This window comes from Tupaia chinensis, unplaced genomic scaffold (genome assembly GCF_000334495.1).
Source record: "Tupaia chinensis unplaced genomic scaffold, TupChi_1.0 Scaffold000308_1, whole genome shotgun sequence".
NCBI classification, from domain to species: Eukaryota; Metazoa; Chordata; class Mammalia; order Scandentia; family Tupaiidae; genus Tupaia; species Tupaia belangeri.
In genome coordinates this window covers 985,928-1,008,676 of record NW_006159798.1, presented here as the reverse complement: position 1 = coordinate 1,008,676, position 22,749 = coordinate 985,928, and positions in this window count along the sequence as shown.

Here is a 22,749-nt window from a genome sequence, read left to right as displayed (position 1 = left end):
GCTCCCCAAACTGGTTTTGTGACAGCTGCAAGAATCCCCTTTTTTTTTTTTTTTTCAATCCTGCATTTAGTGGCTGAGTATTTCCTCTTGTGCATGGCCTTCCTGGGATATATGGCAGACTGGGAGTATCTGCCGATGCCCTGGACTAGGACAGGGTTTCAGCTGCAGTGGGACTTCCCCTTCTTGGACTTTTTAGCCTTGGGGGTCACCCTTTTTAACCTTGCCACTGGCATCAGCCTTCTTGGCTTCAGCTTCTTCTCCTTAGTATCCTGCTTCCCAGTTGTTTTCACCTGCCATCTTGTATAGTGGGAAAGAGCACAGTTGTGCTGCTTAATTTAGTTTTCTGAAATTCACAGAATTATGTCCAGCTATATGCTCAAGATAAAGAAAAGAAAAAAAGGAAAGGAAGATATATTTTAATGTTGTTATAAGCCATGTTCATTGTAGTATTTTAAATTTACATGTAACTATTGTACATCTTTGTGTTATACAATATGGATTTTCAAAGCATGCACGCAGTGTGTGATCACCAAATCAAGAATATTACCATATTCGTCATTTTCAACAAAGAACACTTCAATTTTTGCTCTACTATTCTTTTGAGAACATATGTAGAATTGTCACTTCTTTCTTGTCACTATGTTGTGATGTGTTATTTTATTACAGTTTATTCCATCTACATGCATTCCATTGTCTGTTAAATGCCTTTCTCTTGAGTCTGTCACTTCCCAGACTCCCGTCCTCCCATGCAGTCTTTAGTGTCTACAGTTACCTTCTCTATTTTTATGTCTTATTCTTTCAATGTCTGCCATAGAGTGGAGACATTCAGTATCTATTGAGTGGGGACATAAAGTATTTGTCTTTCATAAGAAGGCTTTTTCACTTAGCATAAAATCTTCTAGATTCATCCACAAAGAATTAATGACAAAATCTTGCTTTTTGATGGTGAGTAGTATTCTATCATATGTGTCACTTTTTTTTTTTTTTTTAGAGGTTTTTGCTATAGGGCACGTGTGCTCGCCAGACAGACAGAGAGACAGAGAGACAGAAAGTGAGAAATCACTCCCCAGAGAAAATGGCCATGCCGCAATCCCTTCTCCCCCATTTTCGTCTCGGGATCTTGGGCACGCACGCACATGCACCCGGTGTGAGTTTAAGCCATCGGGTCCGGGACTTGAACTGCAGTTGACTACGTGGAAGTCCAGTGACATAGTCATTACACTAACTGCTGGTCCCATGTGTCACATTTCTTTTAATCCAGTCATCAGTTTTTTGGTATTTAGGTTGATTCCCTCCTAGTGAGATTATGGTGAAAGGGAATCCTCCTTCACTGCTGGTAATAGATTAAATTGGTATAGCTACTGTAGAAAATGATATGGAAGTTTGTCAGAAATTTACAAATAGGGGCCAGCAGGAGGCATGGTGAGTAAGATGCTGGGCTCCCACACGGCTGACCATGGTTCAAGCCCCAGGCCCAGCAGCTTGAAACATGTCAGGTGTGTATGCTTGTGTGCCCAAAATTTCAAGAGTTGAATGGAAGAGAAGGGATTGTTGAATGGCCATTCCTCCTGAGGGAGGGGATAACTTCTCACTTTCATTCTTCCTGTCTCTCTTTACTGAGTGCACACACCCTATAGCAATCTAAAAAAAAAAATAATTACAAATAGAACTACCATATGACCTAGGAAACCCACTCCTTGGTATTTACTCAAAGGACAGGAAATCACTCAGTTGAAAAGACACTTGCACATTCATACTTATTGCAGTGTTATTCACATGATAATATTTCGATAGAAAGATTTTAATTTTATCAGAAAACAAACTATGAGACCAGACTACATTTCTAACTAAAGTCAAGGTAAATAGAAATTTAATTTATTCTTGTTCATTTTTAGTGTATTCATAAAGAAAATAAATGCTTGGGGCCAGCAGGTGGTATGGTGGTTAAGGCACTGGACTCCCACATGGTTGCATGCAGTTTGAGTCCCAGACTGGTGCCTTGCTTTATCACTCTCCCTCTCTCATTCATTCATTCATTCATTCTCTCTCTCTCTCTCTTTCTGGTAAAAGCACATGCCCTGTAGCATTTTTATTTTTTGAGAGGTTTTTGCTATAGGGCAAAATCCAGAAAGACAGAGAGAGACAGAGAGACAGAAAGTGAGAAATCACCCCCCCAGGGGGGATGGCCATGACGCCATCCCTTTTTCTCCATTCTCCTCTCAAGATCTTGGGCATGCATGCACATGCACCCAGCATAAGTTTAAACCACTGAGTCCGGAACTCAATTCGCGGTGGACTACATGGGAGTTCAGTCACATAGCCATTACACTAACTGCTGGTCCCATCTTATAGCAAACTTTTTAAAATAATAAAAATAGTTTTTTTTTAAAAAAAGAAAGTAAATACTCAACAACTATTAAATACAAGAAAGATTGGGAAGAAAGGAAGATAAAGATCTAAAGGCTGGTATCAGGTGACAGAGCTGATATTCATAGTCTACGATTTTAGGAAAATCACTTTATATTGAATTGTCAGAGAAGTCATGATGCAGTTATGCATAGAAATTCATGAAAAAAATCATAAATTTCCTGATGACAAAATATATGACTTTTGATGCATGATTATTTAAAGGGAAGGTCACACTTTTCCCCCTAATATTACTGAATCTTATAATTTAACTCTGATAGAGATATAAGGGATCGCTCAATTTAACCCCAATGTTTTATGGGAAGCAAGTGTTAATATACAGAGTGGTGGAAATGTCAACCCTGTCAGTTGAAAGCCTCGAATTGTAGACTATAGTCTGTGAGAGACACTTGAACTTGTCTAAATAAGAATGAATTAGCAATGGTCAAAGGCACATTCTGTATAGATTCAGTTAATCACAGCGACTTTAGTTGCTAAGAATAAAGATGTCTCTGTTCTTAAGCAAAGAATTTTGGGGAAAAATGTTTCTTTTTCTAAAAAGTGGAGAATATAACAGAATATATGAAAAGCATTCTGAAATATATACAGCTAAATTAAAGAATAAAGTACAGAATGTTGAATAGCATGCTATGTTTTATGAATAAGGAAAAAAATTGGTATGTATGCATTTACATAAAGAAATTTCACAAGAGTACAGAGAAAGTAATAGCGGTGAAAATAATACTCTGGGTTGATAAAATATGTAGGTATAAGATGTGCTTATTTGACCACAATGTCATTGTCATGATGGACTCTCCCAGTGCCCAGCCCTCCTGTTGTGAGGAAACATACAAGCCAGTGCAGGAAGTACCAGGGTTTGGAGAGCATCTGCATTCATGTCAAAGAATTCCTCTCCTTTGTGCTCTACCAGCCATGGGAAGTAGATATTATTTTGGCATTGTCATTAATAACTCAGAAGTCACCTTATCTACCTTCTGTAGATACCACTGCCATTTGCCTTTTTATTCTCTCAGCTGCCTCACATAGGTCACATGTTTGTGTACTCATGTCTATTACATAAATATATCACTATAGTTGCTGAGTCTAAAGAATATGGGATTTTGAGTCTAAAGAATGTATGTTAAAATTCCAATTTGAGACTCACTAGCCAGTGACTTTGGGGAATTTATTTTCTCTCTCCAAACATTACTTTCTCATCTATAAAAATAAGAAATATTATCTATGCAATGGAGTTTCTTGTTACAAATTAAATGAATTGGTGTCAAGAAAGCATCTTTTCTTTTTGGAATATTTTATCGTACTAGTGGTTGATGTAAATTTCATGCTTTATTGGGTCATTGGAAAAGTCTTGAAATATTTTTTGCATAGAAAAAAATGTCTTGACTTTTCCAATGACTCAATATATATGTCTTGTCATTTATTTAGTGTTTGACCCCATTAAGAGAACTTGCCATATTAGTACTTGCCATATATACATGTCATATATATATATATAGATAGATAGATAGATAGATACACACACACACACACACACACACACACATACATACATATTTACATTTTTGTCATATAGTTCATGTGCTCACCAGAGACAGAGAGGGATGGAAAGTAAGAAATTGCCCCCCTGGTGGATGGCCATGCTGCAATCCCTTTTCCTCCATTTTCCTCTTGGGATTTTGGGTATGCATGAACACGCACAGTGATTTTAAGTCACTGGATCCTGGTCCAGAACCATGTAGCTGGCCATGTGATATTCAACAATTTAACTACCATGCCACCAGCTAGCCCCAGGATATATGTTCTAAAAAGAAAACAAAAATCTATTGGGTTGTCAGAAAAGTCATGATGTATTTTTGCATTGAAAAACAGAACAAATACATTTATAACTTCCAACAACCCAATAGCTTGATACAATATTTGTAATCAGATAAGGCAGTCATTGATTATTTGTTTAAGCCTTTAAGAGATATAATCCTGGAAAAGAGAAGTTAACCTCTATGATATTTACAGAGGTATCATCCTCCTCCTTGTTGCCAAAGTAAACATATTAATAGGGTTGCCCAGCACATTTCTTATCCAAACCAAATTATGATTTTTAAAAACACCATTCTTTTTAAAGTTTATTTATCTATTTCTTCCATGAGTGAGACAGAAAAACAGACAGAGAGAGAGAGAGAGAGAGAGAGAGAGAGAGAGAGAGAGACAGCCTCCCAGCAGGGTCTTGATTTCGTGATTCACCCGTGATTCAGTCAGCCCAGCATCATGGGCACACAGTAAGGTGTATTCAGTAAGGTCTCCAGACTTGAACTGGGAATCTATCCATGTAAAATTATCTTCTTTGTTTATTTCAGAGGCTTCTAATCTATATGATAAGTGCCCATCAAATAAAAATAGCATGACTTGAAAATATAAAATAGTCCATCTCTCTTAAATCTCTGGAAATGAGCTATATTTCTATATTTTCAAGATCCTCATACAAGGCAGTGATTAGTTATTTTTGCTTATTTGTTCGTTTGAGTTTGAGCAGTATATTAGTAGAGCACTTGACTACAGTTAAGTGCTTTGCATGCCATCACTCAAACCTTAAGGCTGGAGGAAGCTGTAACAACACATAAACTTTCTCAGCATTTATACAGAAGTGAGAAGAATGTAGGGAATGGAAAGGCCAGGGCAAGTTTTGCTGAATTGAAAAAGTGGAAAGGGGGCTGCTATCCTCTGCTCTCTAGCTCTGACTTCATTTCCTGAGTTGGATAGTCACTTCAGGATGAGAAAATGCACACATGACCGGCACCCATCAAAGGGCAGAAATTCCAAGCAAAGGGCCTCGTGCTGCTGCATATTCATGGATGCAAATCAGGACTCCTGGCTACAGCACTTGGCTCTGAGATTTCAAATCTGGGTATTAACAGAGATTCATGCAAGTTTCTATGAATATTAACCAGGAGGGAGATGTCAAACAGGTGGTGAGTGCATGTAGAAATTTTTCTTGCAGTTTATTTGAGAAAGGCATATTTCTGTTTGGAACACACCCCCCCACCTTCCCACTTACCTGCTTCGTGATCTGGGCTGGTACAGAGCTTCCTCACAGTGATAGAACTGAGAAGCCCTGGATCATGAGCTTCCACAGAGTCATCAACAACTCTGTATGTACTGTTACTGCCATGAGAGAAGGGACTGTGATTATTACTGCCGTACTCCCACTTGTTAGCACAATGCTTGGCTCCTTGTATTAGGTACCTATTGCTGCAAAACAAATTGCTCCAAAACCTTGAGACTTAAAACATTTATAATCTCACAGTTTCTACAGGTCAGGAGTCTAGGGTATGACTTAGCTGGGTCCTCTAGTTCTGGTTCTTTCACAAAAGTGCCATTGATTCAAGGCTTAACTGGGAAGGAACCACTTCCTTACTTACTCACATGATGGTTGACAGAATTTAATTTCTCAGAAGCTGCTGGCCAGAGTTCTTGTGGACTGCTTCATGGAGTGATTCACAACATGGTAATGTGCTTCATTAGCACAAGCAAGCAAGAGGCAAGGGAGAATGTGCAAATATGAGAGACAGTGCTAGCAAGGTGAGACTCATAATCATTTGAGTGGTATACAATTATCCATTTTATCTAGGGTTATCCAAACTCATTAAACTGAAGACTTAAGGACAATTTTTAAAAGATTATTGAACTTTAAAAGGATGAGACGGAGATTAAGTAGCTCTAACAGGGTTTTCATTCCCACAATCCACTTCAGTCTCAGCTAGCCCAGATTAGAGGAGAGAGAGAGACAGACAAGCACTCAACAACAGGGTCTTCATACTATGACCCACCTCCAGCTTCAGCCAGCCTGGATCACAAACATATGTACCTGTGCACTCAGTGAGGTCAGGGAGACCTAGTTGTGAACCAAGGATGTTCCATGTGGAAACATTGAGCATTGCATTACTGCCTTGTCACTATCTGGTCCCTTGTGGGTGATTTTTTTATAAGTCTTATATGCAATCTGTATACTCTCTAAATATTATCTAAATCAGAAACTATTCTCAAATTAAACATTTATCAAAATATTGTTTAAAATGAGGACCAGCAGGTGGCATGGTGGTTAAGGCCCTGGACACTCCCAGACCTGGCTGCTTGCTTTCTGACTTTCCCTCTCTCTGTCTCTCTCTCTCTCTCTGTGTCTCTTTCTGGTCAAATTAAGAAATTAATGAATAAATAAAATTAAATAATTTTTAAAAATATTATTTAAAATGGAGTTTGAATGGGGATATAAAGACAAATAGCAAGGATTTGGGAAGTATGGCAATGACCTTTTTATTTTTACAGAATCCCCATTTAAAACTGAACGTAAAAATTAGGATATTTAAACAAAAGTGTGTGATCAGGTGACCCATGGACCCCTCCAAATACAAGTACTATCACAAATGCAAAATTTAAGTAATAATAACGAATAGCTCTTAGCATAGGATTTAATATGTGCTATTTCACTAGAGCCCCTATGTCAGCCCTACGAGGTAGACACTATTCTTTGTTGTCCTTCAAAAGAAAGAAGTTGTAACTTAGAAAGGCTGATCATAGTGCTAATCAGAGTTCAGTCTGATATCAAACTCAGGTAGTGTGACTCCAGAGCACACAAATTCAACCATGGTCTCACTCTGTGCTAAATACAATCTTGAACCTCACAGTCAAGAAGAATGTGTGAAGATATTTGAAAACAGTAACACATATGAATTATTTATAAAACCTTGATACCCTCATATTACCTCAGTGCCCACAGTTAAAAGCCAAATAATTATTCTCAAGATTGGATGCTTCTTTTCCTCTTCCCATTTCTTTCTTTCTTTTACTAGGTTTTTTTGGTTTGTTTTGTTTTGTTTTTCTTTTCAAGAATGATGTCTTAACGTTGTGGCCTAGTGATCAAATGAGCTGGACCCTACATGGCTGTCTACATGGTTTAAATCCTGGCCCCTGTGGCTTGGAAAGCACACTGAGTACATGTGTGTGAGTACCTCAGATCCCAAATGGTTAGAGAGAAGAAGTAGAGTGGTTTGCAGAATGACACCCCCTTGGAGGGTGCTTTCTCCCTCTCCCTGTCACTCTGTCAAAGCAAATCTTAGGCCAACCAGTGGTGTGGTAGTTATAGCAATTGGATCCCAAGTGGCCAACTGTGTAGTTGAGTCTTGGACCTGACAGTTTGGAAAACATGCCAAGCATGTGTACTCAAAATCCTGAGAGAATGGAGAAAAGTGATTGTGCCATGGCCATCTCTTCCTGAGGGTTCTGGTGAGCACACATGCCCTCTAGCCAAAGGGGGAAAAAAAGAGAGAGAGATGTCTGGCTATATACATATTTTTTTCTGTTCAGTTTGAATTTTGAGTTGTTATGTACCTCCTAGTACCCCATATTCTTGCATTAAAGTGTGTGTGTGTGTGTGTGTGTGTGTATACACACACAGCATTAAAGTAGATGCTCTAGTATTTTTTTTTCAGTATGTATTCAAGAGAGTAAAAGAACCTATGGAAGATAGCTTGACTTTTTCTTTTTTATTATTATTTTCCTTTTATTTATTTATTTATTTATTTATTTATTTATTTATGTTGATGTTTTTCTTTAATTTTTCTTTAAATTTATTTTATACATTCAATTGCATGTTACTTAGCTTGCAAAGTAAATATTCCAACATGTGTACATTTCTCATCAGTCCAGTTAGTAATACTATAAAGTTATCTTCAATAGATACCCATTTCGTTGTCCCATAAGTGACTTGCCTCTCTATTTCACTCCCTAATGTCCTTCCTCAGACTCTACTCCTTCTCCATACTCTTCCCACATTCTATCTGGTATTCACAAACATTTACTATGTTTCTATATCCTTTAGTCATTAAGTTTTGGTCACAGAGTGCGGACACTTGGTATATATTAAGTGGAGACATACAATGTCTCTCCTTCATGGCTTGGCTTGCTTCACTCAGCAGTAAATCTTCCATATTCATCCACTTTCTGTCAAAAGCAGGGGTTTTTTTTGTTTGTTTTTGTTTTTTTTGTTTGTTTGTTTGTTTTTAATAACTGAGTAGTATTCCATAGAGTATATGTGCCACACTTTTTCAGTCCATTCATCTGTTCATGGGCATTTGGGTTGGTTCCATGTCTTAGCAATAGTGAGTGGGCATTTGGGTTGGTTCCATGTCTTCTGTCCTTTGGGTAGATGCAAAGGAGTGGGATTGCTGGATCATATGGAGTTCTATTTGTGATCTTTGAGGAATCTCCAAATTGTTCTTCACAGTGGGTGGACCAATTTACATCCCTACTAAAAACTGGTACAAAACAAGGATGCCCACTTTCTCCACTCCTTTTTGATGTAATACTGGAAGTACTCACCAACACAATCAGAAAAGAGAGTAAAATAAAAGACATTCAAATAGGAAAAGAAGAGGTGAAACTATCTCTATTGGCAGATAATGTGACTATATACATAGAAGACCCAATAGTATCCATAAAAAAAATTCCTGGAAGTAATACATGAATACAGTAAAGTTGCAGGATACAAAATTGATATGCAGAAATCTATACCATTTCTAGGGACCAACAGTTAGCATAATGGCTTTGTCACTGGACTCCCATGTAGTCGACCACAGTTTGAGTCCTGGACCTGGTGGCTTAAACTCATGCTGGGTGCTTGTGCATGCATGCCCAAGATCCCAAGAGGAGAATGGAGAAGGGATTGTGGTGAGGCCATCCCCCTTGCGGGTTGATTTCTCGCTTTCTGTCTCTCTGTCTCTTTCTCTCTTTCTGCCCTATAGCAAAAACCTCTCCAACGAAAGAAAAAATAAGAAATCTATAGCATTTCTATATGTGAACAGCAGGCAGACTGAGATAGAATTGAAAAAAAGTAATTCCATTTACCATAGCCACAAAAAGTGTAAGATACCTAGGAATAAATCTAACCGAAGAAGACCTCCACTGGAAAACTATAAGAAGCTAAAAAAAAAAGTTGAAAACGACACACACACAAAAATGGAAGGAAATCCCATGTTCCTGGATTGAAAGAATGAATATAATCAAAATGGCAATTTAATCCAAATTATCTACATATGTAATGCAATCTCAATGAAAGTGAAAGAGACATTCTTCACAGATCTAGAAAAGACAATCTTACAATTTGTTTGGAATAATAAAAGACCTCATATTGCCAAAGCAAGCCTGCACAAGAAGAGTGGAATGTGTGGCATCTCATTCCCTAACCCAAAAATATACTACAAATCTTTGGTAATCAAAACAGCATGGTTCTGGCACAGAAAAAGACAAGTGGACCAATGGAACAAAATAGAGTCCCCAGAAATAAATTCCCAAACATACAGTCAACCGATTTTTGACAAAGGATACCGATCAATCCAGTGGGATAAGGAAAACCTCTTTAGCAAATGGTAATGGAAAAATTGTGTATACACTTGCAGAAAGATGAATCTGAACCCCTACCTCTTATCATTGACAAAAATCAACTCAAAGTGGATCAATGATCTAAACCTAAAACCTCAAACTACAAAACTTCTGCTGGAAAGCACTGGGGAAACTCTGGGAAACATTAGGGTAGACGAAGTCTTCTTAAATAAGACCCCCAGAGCACAGTCAGCAATCCCAAAAATAGACAAATGGGATAATATCAGATTAAGAAGTTTCTGCATGGCAAAAAATCAATCAATCAATCAATCAATCAATAATCAAAACAAAAAACAATAATTTCTATGAATTGACAGCCCTCAGAATGGGAAAACTTTTTTGTGAACTATGTGTCAGATAAAGAGCTAATAACCATGATACAAAAAAGAACTCAAGCAGTTGTCCTGAAAAAAGATGATCAACCCTATTAGAAGATGGGAGAATGGTTGAAAAAAACACTCTATAAGGAAGGCATACTAATAGCCAAAAGACATATGAAGAAATGCCCAACATGCCTCATTGTAAGGGAGATGCAGATCAAAACCACAATGAGATACCACCTAACCCCAGTCAGAATGACTAAGATTAAAAAAATAAAATACACAAAATGATAAGTGCTAGTGGGGGTGTGGTGAAAGGGGAACCCTTCTTCCCTGCTGATAGCTGACTTTTTTCTTAAGGAATAGTATGTTTTAAGTGTCTTATGAAGTTCTACAGAATATAGTAAAGTTTGTGCTTGGAAATTCTGCTTCTTTTAAAAATGTAACTAGTTCTCTCCTTAATCAATGGGTCCTCCTTTTCCCCAGACACCACCTGCCATGTACAAAAGAAGTTTAATACACTAATTTAAATAGAGATGTTACTAATTTACTGATGTATTCATTTAATATGTACTGATTAAGTGTCAGACAACTTGGAGAAAACACCAGGCACATGTGCGTACATGCTCAAAATCCTGAGAGGAGAATGGAGAAGAAGGGATTGTGCCATGGTCATTTCCCCTTTGGGAGTGCTTAGGTTTTTTTTCTCTCTTTTTCCCTCCAGTGAGCATATTCACCTTATAGCAAATTGAAAAAAGAAAAAAAAATCCAGTCTGTTTCATTTCAAAGGCTCCAAATCATCACTATCTTTTACCGGGTAGAGAGCATGATTGGTGACCAGATGCAACCACCACTCACTTTGCACACAAGACTTGTCCTGATAGAAAGTTCGCTGCAATTTCCCTTCAATATCCTCCTGTTTGTGTTGGGTGCTCATGAGCATTGAATGTGCATGGATGATATAAACTCCTGAACGTTCACTCTTATTGAGGGAAAATCCTGAGAGGAGAATGGAGAAGAAGGGATTGTGCCATGGTCATTTCCCCTTTGGGAGTGCTTAGGTTTTTTTTCTCTCTTTTTCCCTCCAGTGAGCATATTCACCTTATAGCAAATTGAAAAAAGAAAAAAAAATCCAGTCTGTTTCATTTCAAAGGCTCCAAATCATCACTATCTTTTACCGGGTAGAGAGCATGATTGGTGACCAGATGCAACCACCACTCACTTTGCACACAAGACTTGTCCTGATAGAAAGTTCGCTGCAATTTCCCTTCAATATCCTCCTGTTTGTGTTGGGTGCTCATGAGCATTGAATGTGCATGGATGATATAAACTCCTGAACGTTCACTCTTATTGAGGGAAAAATTTTTCTCTAGAGACTCAGAGAAAGCTATGCCCTAGTTCTTAGTTAGCATTCATCACCTTCCCTCTTTCAGACTTAGTTGGAAGCCCTCAAAGAGAGGACCAACATGCCCCACATGAGGAAGGTCAGAACCAGTTTGTTCAAAACATAGTATACATCAGATAATTTGCTAGCTTTTTCCAGATGTAGCTTACAGGAATATTATTCCTGTTTTATCTTATTGTATACAAATGATTTTTAGAGCTGGGGTAGAGGGAACAGACAGATTGAAAACAAATCAGGTAACTCAGTTTAGTGAAATATTAAAAATTCTTGGCAGGGGCTACATGATGGCACGGCAGTAATGCAAGTCTGAGAGTATGACCCACATTGAGAGGGTTCCAGATTCACCTCTGAAGACCTCCCTGAACGTGCTGAGTACATGATTGTTCATGATCTGAGGCTGACTAAAGCTAGGGCTTTGTCAAGGCATGAGCGCCTCGCTGGGGCTTCTCTGTCTCTTTCTCAGTATCTCTTATGCATGGACTAGCTAAGTAGCTATTCTTGACTTTTTCATGCCTAAGTTTTACTAAATAACAACTTTTCCTAAATTGTTAACTATGAAACTTTTTCACACTAAGAATTACCAACCCTGGAAATAAGAGTATTCCCTTTGATTTTCATTTAGATGATATATTTTAACCAAGCTTCAGTATTTACTTAAGACATTCTTTTAATCTGTCATGTTTCTTAACTTTGAAGATAAGAATCCTATGGTCAAAGTTCTTTTATTTCTACCCCTGCTGAAACATATAAAATGTATACAGGGCCACTAGGCAGTTGAACAGTATCTCCAGTGCCTCAGGGTTTGAGTCACTTAGCATTTTTTGAATGTGGGTTTCTTAAAGGGGATCAGGAACTGAAAATAATGTCTATTTTTAGTTTAGATTGCATTAATTATAACAGACGTCTGTCCTCTATGTTAAACATCATCTGGGAACTCTGTTGTCACTTTTCAGAGCTGTTACCACTCAGGGTCTCAGACTACTACCATCTGTAGTATTACGTCAGGTTGAATAAGTTCCTCTCAGACGGATTTAAAGTCTATCAAGTCCTAGAGAAAGATTGAAGAATGTCAAGATAAACTGATTTTCTTGTCTTTGAAGGAAACCAGTGAACATTTCCCACAGAAGGACGTTAGCTGGCTATAACCCATAAATCTGTCAGCAAAATTTATGCTCCAAGTTCATAAAATTAGGCAAGCTTTCTTTTTTTCCACTTCATGTCATTTTGAATTGTTCATTCTGTGTTATACATAGGTAACTGTTTCCTGGCTGGTGGTCTCAGTCTTCTGGAAGTCTGGAATGTTTTTTTCTTTCCATGTCAATATGCTTCTGATTTGGTACTTAGGGTGACATGTGGGCAGACATCAGGTTAAAAAGTGAACCTGAAATAGGTAAGTGCAAACCACTTTCCATATGACCAGTGCGATGGAATTGGTTCTTTTGACAACTCACTGAACTGCACTGATTTTCCTAACTAGCAGAGATGCTTTATTTCACTTTTAATTTTCATCCCAACTACTTTACCAGTTATGTAACTTTAAGGGGAAATGTTTGTTTCAACTTTCTTAACTAAATTTTATGGTATGTCCTGATATGTAACTCTCACAACAACATAATAATAATTACAACTTATTACATCGTACTCAGGGCTACCACACCTCATCATTGAAGTTGTATTATACACAAAAGCAGAGTGGAGAGAGCAAATGGGAGCTCAAATCCAGTCTACACTACACTTGACAAATTCTGCAGCAAGACAAAGGGCTTAATTTTCTTTTCTTTTCTTTCTTTCTTTTTTTTTTTTTTTGGAGAGGTTTTTGCTATAGGGCCTGTGCGCTCGCCAGACAGAGACAGACAGAGAGATAGAAAGTGAGAAATCACCCCCCGGGGGGGATGGCCATGCCGCAATCCTTTCTCCTCCATTCTCCTCTCGGGATCTTGGGCACACATGCACATGCGCCCAGTGTGAGTTTAAGCCACCAGGTCCGGGACGTGAACCGCGGTGGACTACGTGGGAGTCCAGCAACATAGCTATTACACTAACTGCTGGTCCCTAAAGGGCTTAATTTTCAAATTCACGGCTGGAATTGCATTGGAAGCTATATAAACATTTATTTAACATGTTAAACATATATTAACCTATCCTAAACCTGTACAAATTGAATGTTACTATCCCTATTTCTCAGATGCAGAAACTGAGGCTCAGAGAAGTGAGCTAGTTTTCTCTGCATAATACAGACAGTGAGCAGAGAAGTCAGCTTCAAACCCGGGTATGTATAGTCCCTGCTTATTTCTCCTGAATTATAAGGTTCCTACTGTACCACAGGTACACTCTTGGAAAAGACACTATGCCTTCCCCGAGTCACACTAAATTCAAAATTGCTTCTTCACAACTCTCAAGTGTCATAAACAATTTTGCTTATAGCCTTTTTGGATCTCTCATAGATAGACCAGTGTAAACTGAAAATTTAGAAAACAAGGGACCAGCAGTTAGCGTCATGGCTATGTCACTGTACTCCCATGTAGTTGACCACAGTTCAAGTCCCAGACCCAGTGGCTTAAACTCACGCTAGATGTGTGTGCATGTGTGCCCAAGATCCCGAGAGTAAAATGAAGAAAAAGGGATTGTGTCATGGCCATCCCCCTTGGGGGGTGATTTCTCGCCTTCTGTCTCTCTGTCTCTGTCTTTCTGGCAAGCACACAAGCTCTATAGCAAAAATCCCTCTCAAAAAAATTAGAAAACAAATTTATGTTTAGTTGGCTCCTCCAGCCTTTTGCTTACAGAATGAACTCAGAATTTCTTTTTTATCAGGTCTAGTTTTATGGCAAGGAAGATAAACTTATATAATAGAAGTTGTAGTGAGATCATTTTATGGCATGGAGAGTTCTGATAACTAGACTGCAGGAAGACTAGGAAGCATATATCTTCATGACTGTGTTCTAAGGTGGACCTGTTTTCCCACCTTTGTCTGTGTTCTCTGTGTGGACTCTGTATGTGTTCCCTTATGCTCTATTTCTTCTTATTCACTTATTCTTAGATTCTGCTCCTTTAAAACTGTGTATGCAGAGTGGAAATGACATTATCTCCCTCAAGATTACAGGACTTTGAAATTCCACCATCAGAAATTCCAGTGTCTTCTGGTTTAAATTCTCAAACTAGAATCTCAGCATTTGCACATCTTTCCAAGACAGTGTATGGATAGTGCACACTTACTCAGGCATCTGTTCCTCATCTGTTCAGGCGGTGAGAGTGAGCTGAGTTAGGCTACCTGCTAAAGTAATCACTGTGCAGTATAGGTGGGAGGAGCCTCCATTAGGAAACTGGGTAGCAGATACCCAAGTTCATCTCAAATGTGTTCCACCTGCTCTAGCATCAAACTGTACTTGTCTACACAGAGTCAGCTTAGCAGTAGACACTACGGGCCCAAAGCATGGTAACGGAGCTAATAGCTATAGTCCCCATTCAAAGAAAAGGTTGTTATAGTCAAAATAAATAAATAAATAAATGGTCCCAGCAGTAAGAAGAAAGGAATGGAGTAGCTGGTAGAATTCTGAAAATAATATTTGGCTTTTTAAATTTTTTTTGTTTATTCTATTGCTGTCCCTGAAGCCAATGACTAGAACTAATTTTAATCACCTAAGTTACATACATGTTAGTTATGAAATAACTCCAAGGTCTAGTTTTCTTGTTTGCTTTAAACTCTTTTCTTCACCTGTTTCCCATGGTTGTAAATATTTTGGACTTTAAGAAAAGGAGTTATTTTTTTTCCTGTAAGTTTATTTCTTTTATGAGTGTTAGAGAAAGAGACAAAGAAGAGAGACAGACAGACAGAAAGAGATTGGAACTTCCTACTGTTTTTTATTTTTTTGCTATAGAGTGTGTTCTCTCCAGAGAGACAGAGACAGAAAACAAGAAATCACTGCACAGCAAGAATGGCCATGCCCCAATCCCTTCTCCTCCATTCTCCTCTCCATCTTAGATACACACGCTCATGCATCCAGCATAAATTATCAGTTGCCAGATTTGGGACTTGAACCATGGTCGACTACTTGGGAGTCCAGTGACATAACCATTATGCCATCTGCTGAGTCCTGCCCTCAACATCCTTAATACCAAAATCCACCCTAGCCTTAGCCAGTGCCAGATAATGGGCACCTGCATGCCTTACATGTTCAGGGAGCTCTTTGGACATGTACTTGGAACTTTCCCATATGTGTCAGCCCTGCAGAGCATTGTCCAGCTATTATGCTGCTGTTCTGCATCAAGAGAAAGAGTTCTCTTGACTAGATTTGATTTAAATGATAAACTTCAGGTCATTATGTTCTGGCATGGCACTTGCTGAAGATGCCTCTTCTAATACACATCATGTGCTTCACTTAGGCATAGCCTGATTGGTTACTTTTCTTATATTCACTTGTTAATAACAATTGCAATGTACAACATTAATTATTAGCTATATCTCAGGTACCACCTCATGCTCTTTCACTGTGTTTTCTAATTTGTCACACAGCTGTATATAGTAGCTAATATTCTTACCTTCTTTATACACAAAATAGTTTCAGAGTGATTGAATGTCTCAGTAAAGGTAGCAAAGTTGTGACCATGGGATTTAAACTAGGCATGAAAGTCTTTGGGGGCCTATACTCTAAAAACCACCTCTACAAATGAAAGAATGAACAGCTGACAACACTGTTGACTGAGCTTCCTATGCATGGTGAACCTATGTCTATGCTATGTCTCTTCATCCAAAACACCAGCATTCTGTGGACAGAAACCATAACATATATCTATCTCTACTGTCTAGATGGAAGTACCCATTGAACTCTGGAATTGTAATAGTTGGCCTGGACCCACATCGTTCATCTATCAGCCCTGTCAGATTCAAGTAACATCGTATTTTTCCTGTTCAAATGCAGATTAGCATTTTGAAAATAGGAATCCTGAGGGTGGTTATTCTGAACATTAGACTATAAATGTTGCCATCTGACAACAATGGGTTTCCTTCGGGCTGTCTTGTTTTAGGATCTCATTTAGGCTGTGAGTTTAGACTTTTCCCAGTCCCTATGTTATCTTTTATGGTCTTTATCTAAGACAGAACAGATGCCTCAGAATACTCCAAAGAAGCCATTTCAACTGCACAGGTGATTAAGTGAGCCAATCACCACTCTTTCACTCTCTCCAAACACAAAATAATTGAAAGAAAATCCAGAAGACCAAATCAAAGTCACCTTGGGTTCTTGACAACCATATGGGGAAAATGAATTAAGATATTCACAATTCTGCATATGGTGGAGATTTGCATAAAAATACTGGGTCACCAGACACACTCACCTCTGTTCCATGCACATGTTGGTAGACTAGTGAACTAACTATGGCATGCTGCTTAAGATTACAAACTTGGGAGAAATTTGGGATGAACTCCAGAACCCCTGTTACCCACCATATGAAAATATCTATCGTTTTGAAGCTCAATTTCCTCAACCAGAAATATGAAAGGGTGACTATAATGCTTCCTAGGGCTGTAATGAGAATGGAATAAAATGCAGTGCCTAACACAGTGCCTGGCATACAGTACAGCACCCAAATTGTAAGTATTATAGTGCCTTTACTGTTACCATGAACTGTAATTGGTAATAGTATGGTCTAAAAGACTTTAAATCTTTCTATATCCAGTACTTCCAGGTAGCCACCATCTTTCAGACAACTCTGCAGGACCCTTTTTTTTTCTGCTATAATTTTTCCCAAGAAATTGGTTTTAAGTGTTTAAAAAAAAATTTTTTTTTTGAGAGGTTTTCGCTATAGGGACAGTCACGCCACAATCCCTCCTCCTCCATTCTCCTCTCGAGATCTTGGGCATGCACACACACACGCCCAGCGCAAGGTCTAGTTTTCTTGTTTGCTTTAAACTCTTTTCTTCACCTGTTTCCCATGGTTGTAAATATTTTGGACTTTAAGAAAAGGAGTTATTTTTTTTCCTGTAAGTTTATTTCTTTTATGAGTGTTAGAGAAAGAGACAAAGAAGAGAGACAGACAGACAGAAAGAGATTGGAACTTCCTACTGTTTTTTATTTTTTTGCTATAGAGTGTGTTCTCTCCAGAGAGACAGAGACAGAAAACAAGAAATCACTGCACAGCAAGAATGGCCATGCCCCAATCCCTTCTCCTCCATTCTCCTCTCCATCTTAGATACACACGCTCATGCATCCAGCATAAATTATCAGTTGCCAGATTTGGGACTTGAACCATGGTCGACTACTTGGGAGTCCAGTGACATAACCATTATGCCATCTGCTGAGTCCTGCCCTCAACATCCTTAATACCAAAATCCACCCTAGCCTTAGCCAGTGCCAGATAATGGGCACCTGCATGCCTTACATGTTCAGGGAGCTCTTTGGACATGTACTTGGAACTTTCCCATATGTGTCAGCCCTGCAGAGCATTGTCCAGCTATTATGCTGCTGTTCTGCATCAAGAGAAAGAGTTCTCTTGACTAGATTTGATTTAAATGATAAACTTCAGGTCATTATGTTCTGGCATGGCACTTGCTGAAGATGCCTCTTCTAATACACATCATGTGCTTCACTTAGGCATAGCCTGATTGGTTACTTTTCTTATATTCACTTGTTAATAACAATTGCAATGTACAACATTAATTATTAGCTATATCTCAGGTACCACCTCATGCTCTTTCACTGTGTTTTCTAATTTGTCACACAGCTGTATATAGTAGCTAATATTCTTACCTTCTTTATACACAAAATAGTTTCAGAGTGATTGAATGTCTCAGTAAAGGTAGCAAAGTTGTGACCATGGGATTTAAACTAGGCATGAAAGTCTTTGGGGGCCTATACTCTAAAAACCACCTCTACAAATGAAAGAATGAACAGCTGACAACACTGTTGACTGAGCTTCCTATGCATGGTGAACCTATGTCTATGCTATGTCTCTTCATCCAAAACACCAGCATTCTGTGGACAGAAACCATAACATATATCTATCTCTACTGTCTAGATGGAAGTACCCATTGAACTCTGGAATTGTAATAGTTGGCCTGGACCCACATCGTTCATCTATCAGCCCTGTCAGATTCAAGTAACATCGTATTTTTCCTGTTCAAATGCAGATTAGCATTTTGAAAATAGGAATCCTGAGGGTGGTTATTCTGAACATTAGACTATAAATGTTGCCATCTGACAACAATGGGTTTCCTTCGGGCTGTCTTGTTTTAGGATCTCATTTAGGCTGTGAGTTTAGACTTTTCCCAGTCCCTATGTTATCTTTTATGGTCTTTATCTAAGACAGAACAGATGCCTCAGAATACTCCAAAGAAGCCATTTCAACTGCACAGGTGATTAAGTGAGCCAATCACCACTCTTTCACTCTCTCCAAACACAAAATAATTGAAAGAAAATCCAGAAGACCAAATCAAAGTCACCTTGGGTTCTTGACAACCATATGGGGAAAATGAATTAAGATATTCACAATTCTGCATATGGTGGAGATTTGCATAAAAATACTGGGTCACCAGACACACTCACCTCTGTTCCATGCACATGTTGGTAGACTAGTGAACTAACTATGGCATGCTGCTTAAGATTACAAACTTGGGAGAAATTTGGGATGAACTCCAGAACCCCTGTTACCCACCATATGAAAATATCTATCGTTTTGAAGCTCAATTTCCTCAACCAGAAATATGAAAGGGTGACTATAATGCTTCCTAGGGCTGTAATGAGAATGGAATAAAATGCAGTGCCTAACACAGTGCCTGGCATACAGTACAGCACCCAAATTGTAAGTATTATAGTGCCTTTACTGTTACCATGAACTGTAATTGGTAATAGTATGGTCTAAAAGACTTTAAATCTTTCTATATCCAGTACTTCCAGGTAGCCACCATCTTTCAGACAACTCTGCAGGACCCTTTTTTTTCTGCTATAATTTTTCCCAAGAAATTGGTTTTAAGTGTTTAAAAAAAAATTTTTTTTTTGAGAGGTTTTCGCTATAGGGCGTGTGCACTCACCAGACAGAGAGAGACATAGAGACAGAAAGTGAGAAATCATCCCCCAGGGGGAATGGTCACACTGAAATCCCTTCTCCATTCTCCTCCCGGGATCTTGGGCATGCACGCACATGCACGCAGTGTAAATTTTAAGCCACTGGGTCTGGGATGCAAACTGCGGTCAACTATGTGGGAGTCCAGAGACATAGCCATTTCGCCAACTGCTGGTTCCCAAGTGTTTAAAATTTTAGGAGGGATTTTCTTCCGGTAGAAGACTGCCTATGAAAAGAACTGTTCTCTTTGATGCGTCAAGTTAAGCACAAGGGATAGTGATTATATAGACTAGAAATAGATCAACAAGGTGAAATTTTTTAATAAATCAACCCAGAATCCATTCCTTTCAGAGACAGCAATCTGATTGATATCTGGCAAGAGAAGGCCTATCTTGGTTTCTTAAAGCAAGAATCATATATAACTGATAAAATAAAATAATCCCCATCACCCACTATTCTAACGAAAAAGAATAAATATTGTTAATTAAAATTGTTATACACGGAACAATGTTTGCTCCCAGATTTTACTCTGTGCCAAAGTAAGTAGGGAGGACCCTGACAAAATCAGATAAGTGTCTAAGCATTTTCCTTCTTGGTTTGTCCAAGACCTGTGACCTTCATCAGAAGAGTCAGCGCTGGCATGTCAAACACTAACAAATGAAGAAATCCTCCTAGTGAAACCTCTGCAAAGGAGGAAAGCAGCAGAAAAGGTCTGCCATTTTTTGATGGAATATGTTTATTCCTGTTCTCTGTAGATAATATGTGTGGGTAGGCATAAAAAGGGAGGGACAGAGTTTACCTACTTGTTGTGTGGACCTTACTTGAATAACCACATGACAAACTTGAAGAAAAACCATATGTTATATGGAATAGGTAACCAGAAGTTTTTGACTGCAAGGATTAGTCAAGAACACCTTAAGTTGTTGTTTGTTTGTTTGTTTGTTTGTTTGTTTTAGCTGGGATAGTGAAATTCTCTACCCTTAGTTTTCACCTGAGTCCTTTGCTTTACTCACTATTGACACCAAGGTGACTTCTTACTCATCACCCCCTTTTCTCTAACTGACCATGCACCCTTAGAGACACTACTTCTGTTCTGTCTTGGTCTTCAATCACCCCAATGAATAAAATGCAACAATGTTCAGCTTCCTTTTTTCTTTTTTCTTTTTTTGGAATGGTTTTTGCTGTAGGGCATGTGCACTCACCAGAAAGACAGAGAGACAGAGAGTGAGAAATCACCCCCCAGGGGGAATGGCCATGCCACGATCCCTTCTTCTCCATTCTTCTCTCAGGATCTTAGGCACTCACACATACATGCCTGGTGTGAGTTTAAGACACCAAGTTTGAGATTCGAACCGCAGTCAACTACATGGGAGTTCAGCGACAGCATTATGCTAAATGCTGGTCCCAGACCTAGATTATTTTTTATGGTTAAATATTTTTTTGTTTTGTTTTGTTTTTGATTTTTCTGGTAAAGGTTTTTGCTTTAGGGCACATGAGCTTGCTAGGGAGAGAGAAAGAGAGACAGAGACAGAGACAGAAGGAAAGTGAGAAATCACCTTCCAAAGGAGATGGCCCCGCCAAAATCTCTTCTCCATTCTCTTCCTGGGATCTTGGACACACATGCACATGTGCCCAGCATGAGTTTCAAGCTACTGGGTCAGGGACTGGAACTATGGTTGGCCATGTGCAGAGTCAAGTAATTAACTGTTATGCCATCTGCTCACCCCAGATATTTAAATCTTTTAAATATTAACCTGAAGTGGAAATCTGGCTTTGGCATTTGCCAGTAGAGAGGGTCTTAGGGATTTCTAAAAACTCTATGCTGCAGTTTCTTCATATATGAAGCAAGGATAATAGCACAATAATAGCATCATCATGAAGACTGAAGAGTTCATATACACAAGAGTTTAGTTTTATGTGGTTCTTTTGTATCTCACATTTTTTATTTCATTTTCTTTTATACATTCAATCACATTATTTCACTTACAAAATTAATATTTCAACATGTGAACATTTCTCCCTAGTCCAGTTGATAAAACTATAAAATATCTTCAACAGAAAATACCACATTTCTTTGTCCCGTTAATGCTTTACCTCATCATTTTTCTTCTAAATGTCCTTCCTCAGACCCTATTCTTTCACACACACTATATCTGATATTTACATCCATATACTGTGCTTCTATATCCTTTAATCAGTCAGTTTTAGTCACAGAGTGTGGACACTCAGTATATATTAAGTGGGGACATACAATGTCTCTCCTTCATAGCCTGGCTTGCTTAACTCAGTAGTAAATCTTCCATATTCTTCCACTTTCTGTCAAAAGCCAGGGTTTTGTTGTTTTTTTTTTATGGCTGAATAGTACTCCATAGAGTACATGTGCCATGGTTTTTCTATCCATTCATCTGTTTAGGGGCACTTGGGTTGGTTCCATGACTTAGCAATTGTGAATAGTGTCGCAATAAACATTGATGTGCAAGCACTTTTCCGATTAAGTATTCTTCTGACCTTTGGCTAAATACCAAGGAGTGGGATTGCTGGATCATAGGGAAGTTCTATAGGTAGATTTTTGAGAAATCTCCAAATTGTTCTCCACAGTGACTAGATTAAATTACATTCCCTCCAGCAATGTAAGAGCTTCCCCTTTCACCACACCCCTGCCAGCACTTATCTTTTTTTTTTTTTTTTTTTTTTTTATTTTTTGTATTTTTCACGGGGGTTGTGGGGTTAGGTGGTATCTCATTTTTGTTTTGATCTGTATTTCCCTTACAATGAGGGATGTTGAGCATTTTTTCATATACCTTTTAGCTATTTGTATGTCATCTTTAGAGAGTGGTATTTTCAGTTGATTCTCCCATCTTTTGATAAGATTGATCGTCTTTTTTTTTCAAATAACTGCTTGAGTTCCTTGTGAATTCCAAATATCAATCCCTTATCTGATGCATAGTTTACAAAAATATTTTCCCATTCTGAGGGCTGTCAATTCACACTAATTACTATGTCTTTTGCCATGCAGAAACATCTTTATCTGATGTAATCCCACTTGTCTGTTTTGGGGATTATTGACTGTGCTTTTGAGTCTTATTTAAGAAATCTTTCGCTACTCCACTGTCT